The following is a 5074-nucleotide window of genomic DNA, read 5'->3' as shown; positions in this document are numbered from 1 at the left end:
AAAAAAAAAAAAAAGAATAAACCACACAGCAAACCCTTAACCAATCTAAACAAAAGAAGAAGAATCATCCAAATCAATGTAATTGGAAGAGCAAGGGCCAGGCAGATAGCTCAGCTAACTACAGCGCCTGCTTAGGCTGAGCCCAGCTGCCAGGGCGCACTGAGACAGTGATTGAGACTGGGCGTGGTGGTACACGCCTGTAATCCCAGCCCGTGGGAGGCCGAAAACAGGAAGAGTCTGATCTACTTGGTGAGACCCTGTAGATCCTATACCAAATACATTAAAAAAAAAAAAAAAAAAGAGAGAGAGAAATGCAAAAGATGCCAGGCATTGTGGTGCCCCCTCTAATCCCAGTACTTGGGAGGCTGAGGCAAGAGGAGCGTAAGTTCAAGGTCAGTTTGGGCTACATAAGTGAGTTCAAGAACAGCCTGTACTACATCCTCAGACCCTGTCTTCATAAAAAGAAAAAGATGAAATCATAACAGATACTGCTGAAATAAAAGAATCTTATTAACTAATTTGCAAACACATATGCCAGTAAATTGAAGAAATCAGAAGAAATGAGTACCTTCCTCATTACATATGAATTACCAAAATTAAACCAAGAAAATTCTAAAACCTAAAGATTCTAAAATCTAAAGATTATTCTGAATAATCTAATAACAGGCAATGAAATGGAAGCACTATAATAACTTAGCAACTAAGAAAAGCCCAGGTCCATATGGGTTCACTTCTGAATTCTGCAAAAGAATTTCAGGAAAGCTGTAATGCCAATATTCTTCAACCTTTATAATGAAATTGAATTATAATAAATATTCTCAGTCATTCCTAGAAAGTAGCATTATCCTGATTTCCAAACCAGACAACAATCCAGCTGTAAAAGAGAACAACTGATCAGTCTCTCATGAATATCAACATAAAATTCAACAAAATCCTGGACTTGAAAATATATTATAGAGCTAGTGTGTAAAAACAGCATGGTATTAGCATAAAAACAAATGAGAATTGATAGAACAGATTAAAGGATGCAAAAGTAATTCTAGGTACATTCAACTATTTGACAGAGGGCCAACAAAATACAAGGAAGAAAGATAGCCTCTTTAATAAATGATACTGAAAACACTGGAATATGGAGACATTCAAAAGATTGAGTTTAGAGCCATGTCTCTCACAATATACTAAATTGAAATCAAAGCTAAATGTTAAATCAGAAACAACCTGGTAGAAAACAAGATGGATAAAATTCTTGAAGTCATAGGCATAGGCAGCAACTCTCTGGACAGAACCCCAGTTGCACAGGGACTAATTCTGAAAATGAATAAATGGGATCATGTTAATTTAAAAATTTCTGCAAAACAAAATAATAAAATAAAAAAAAAAACCTGTAAAATGGGAACAAAAATTTGCTAGCAATTCCTTCAACAGAGTACTAAAATCTAGAATATATAAATAATTTTTAAAATTAGACCACCCCCCCAAAAAAATAAGACCCAATTAAAAGTAAGCAAGATAAATAGACTCTTCACGGAAAAAGTACCAGTGGCCATAAAGAAATGCTCAACATCTAATGGCTCTAATGGCCAGTAGAGAAATGCAGATTAAAACAGCACTGCAATTCCGTTTTACCCTAGAAAGAATGGCAATCATCAAGAAATTAAAAAAATAACAAGCCAAGCATAGTGATGCAGGACTGTAATCCCAGCACATTGGAGGCAGAGGTAGGATTGCCCTGAGTTTGAGGCCAGCCTGAACTCCTACCTAGTGAATTCAAGGCCAGCTGAAGCTACATAGTGAGACCCTGTCTCAAAAAAACAAAACCAGGGGCCAGGGAGATGGCTCAGTAGAATAAGTGCTTCCCTGGCCAGCGCGATGGCCTGAGTTCAATCCCTGGTTCCACAAAAAAAAAAAAAAAAAAAAAAAAAAAAAAGAAAGAAAGAAAAAGAAAAAAGAAGGAAAAAACAAAACAAGCCAGGAATATAGTTCAATGTCACAATGCCTGCCTGCCTGCTAAGCCTGAATTCCTGAGTTCAATTCCCAGTACACACCGTTCCCCTACCCCCACAATCAAATAATAACAAATGCTGGAGAGGATATAAGAGAAAAGGTAATCTGTGATAGTTAAGTGATCATTTATTACATCAACTTGAGTAAGAAATGACTAACTAAATTTCCTCGGCATATTTCTGGGTATGGAACACCCACCCAAGGAAGGATTATTGCCAGAATGATATAAAAGAGAAAGAGAAGAAGGAAGGATTGCTTCTGTTTCTTTGGAGGAATGCCAGTCTTTGCTTCACGTTGGGCACTGCCTGCTCTCCTCTAGCGCAGACTCTTCAGCCTTAAGCCTTCCAGCAGACTCTACTGCCTTTTGGCACAGACTGAGTCTTCCATCACAGACTCTTCAGCCTCCTAACGTGGACCCACGCAGGACACCACAGCAAGCTCCAGGCCTTCACCTGGATCCTTCAGATGCCTGATGCACAGACAGACCTTTTGCGCTCATCTGTGCCTAACTCTGTGGGCAGCCATTATAAGCCAGTCTTGTAAATTCTTCCATATTTGTATATCTTGTATTAAATGTTTCTGTAGTAATCATGGATTGATATTGCATCTACACTGTTGGTAAAAATGTAAAGTAATACAACCACTATAGAAATCAGTGTGGAGATTCCTCAAAAAGGTAAAACTAGAAATTCCTTGACCCACCTAGCCCATTCCAGGTGTCTTTCTGAAAGTGTTAGAGGTCATATTGCTGAAATTCCTGCATACCCATGATTGTAACAGCATAATTCATAATAGCTAAGGTTTGGAAGTAGCCCATATGTCCATCAACAGATAAAAAATAAAGAAAATATAGTTTTATATGTAGTTTCTATTATGAACAAAGATAAATATGTCATTTGTAGGAAAATGGATGCACTTTGAGACCATAATATTAAGTGAAACAAATCAGGTATACAAACTTCAGTATCACATTGTTGTTCTTATATGAGAAACCCAGAGTAACAAAGAGCAAAAGAAAAGATACATACTGTAACAGGAAACAGGAAGGTAATGTTCTCAGAGGCAAAAGGAGATCAAGATGGAGAGTGATGGAGGGAAGGGCAGGGGTTGAAAAGAAGATTTATGTTGTGTTATATACATGTACCAACTCTGTATACATGGAATAACAAAATAAAATTTTAAAAATTAATGAAACGAATTACTACATATATGAAAATATTTTTGAAACAGTGGAATGCAGGTAATTTGGAGAATTATTTGAGCTCCCTATAAAGTTTTTAAAGTTAAACATTCATAGTGTTTTTCTTTTTTATAATAGATTGCACATTAAATAATTATTTACAAACTTAAATATAACAATAAAAATTGTCCAAAATAAAAATGAAGATGGGGCTGGAGAGATGGCTCAGTGGTCTAAAGCACCTACTTGAAACAAGCTTGACAAAGCACAGGGACCGCGGTTCGATCCCCCAGCACCACATGCCAGCCAGCCCCGCCCCCTGGTGGGCTGAGCTGGCCACACACACACACACACACACACACACACACACAATAAATAAATAAATGTAAAACAGAATAAAAATGAAGAATTTACAGACGGGGCTGGGGAGATAGCTCAGTGCCATACATGCTTGCCTGGCAAGCTCAAGGTCCTGAGTTCAACCCCTGGTACCACCAAAAAAAAAAAAGAAGAATTTACAGATCAGTCATATAATAGTTCACGTTGTGTCAAAATCAAGAAACTTATATTCATATAATTAGAATTCTAATTATAAGTAGAAAGAGGTAGGCAATAAATATTTAAAGATTCAAAATTTCTGAATTTAGTTGAACTTATAACACCACATTTCACAGAAAAATGAACCTTTTGCACAAGAAATTTGAATAAAATCATACTCAGATGCACAAAAATGAAATTGTCCAAAACTTATTGTAAAGAAAAAAATCATTAAAGCATATACATAAAAAAAATTAGCTGTGGAAGACCAAAATTAAATAGCATCTTATTCCACATTAGAAAGAAAAAAAAAGAAAGAAAGAAAGACCAAGCGTGTAAGAAACTAGATTAATTAAAGGACTGAAAGGGAAAAAAAATCTGTCCTCTTTGAATTTTTTACTTCGCAAACATACCTTTGAAAACTAAAATATTTTCCAGTTATACAAACTCGAAATATTCTAATACCTCCAGACATAGCATATAGGAAATAACAAAGAGCCATAGTGTTTTTCTATATATATATCACCAGGATTTTTGGAATGCCTTTGGAGTAATAAGGCTACTTCTATAAACCCATGAAAAATAGATATGAAGTGTAGTATTAGTACATTTTAGTTACATAACTTAGTTGAACAATAATAGTTTTTATTTATACAGTATTCTATATTTATAAAAATTAAGATTTTAATGCCACATTTGTTTCAGTGCCAAGGCTGTTAGCTAATTTTTAAAATCATCTATCCAAAAATTTGATAATGGCCAGGCATGGTGGTGCACTCCCTGTCATTCCAGCACTTGGGAGGCTGAGGCAGAAGAATTGTTTGGAGTTCAAGGCCAGCCTAGGCTACAAAGTGAGTTCAAGGACCGCGGCGACGAACACGCCCCGAGCACGCGCCTGGCGGGTAGCGGCCGAGGACCTTTGCGCCACTGCCAGTGCCGCTGCGTGCGGGGGCGGGAGGCGGGCTCGCAAGGAGCTGTGCACGGCCGCGGGAGATGCGGGCGGCTGCAGGTACCCGGCGCGCTCGGCTCAGCCGCCGCCACCTTCTCAGGCTCCGTCACGGGGGGTCGCAGCAGCTGCCGCGCCGTCCTTGAGTTCCGAGGGTGAGGAGGAGTTGGTGGCGGACAGGAGCATCGCGTTGGAGGCCAGGACAGAGAGACAGCCCCGCGCGTGGCCAGGCCCATTGCTATGGACAGTGCCATCACCCTGTGGCAGTTCCTCCTTCAGCTCCTGCAGGAGCCTCAGAATGAGCACATGATTTGCTGGACCTCTAACAATGGGGAGTTCAAGCTTCTGCAGGCAGAAGAGGTGGCTCGTCTTTGGGGAATTCGCAAGAACAAGCCCAACATGAATTA

At 38.8% G+C, this 5074-nt stretch overlaps 1 protein-coding gene across 1 annotated transcript in view; it reads left to right on the top strand.

The window, feature by feature from the left end:
• Positions 1 to 5074, top strand: part of Casc4 (cancer susceptibility 4) — a 145665-nt gene that overhangs the window by 81318 nt on the left and 59273 nt on the right. The gene's annotated exons all lie outside the window — the stretch shown is intronic.

The sequence above is a fragment of the Octodon degus genome, unplaced genomic scaffold, assembly GCF_000260255.1.
Source record: "Octodon degus isolate 3935 unplaced genomic scaffold, OctDeg1.0 scaffold00002, whole genome shotgun sequence".
In the NCBI taxonomy this organism is placed as follows: domain Eukaryota; kingdom Metazoa; phylum Chordata; class Mammalia; order Rodentia; family Octodontidae; genus Octodon; species Octodon degus.
Note: the sequence above shows the minus strand (reverse complement) of the source record. Positions and strands in the feature narration are given on the sequence as shown.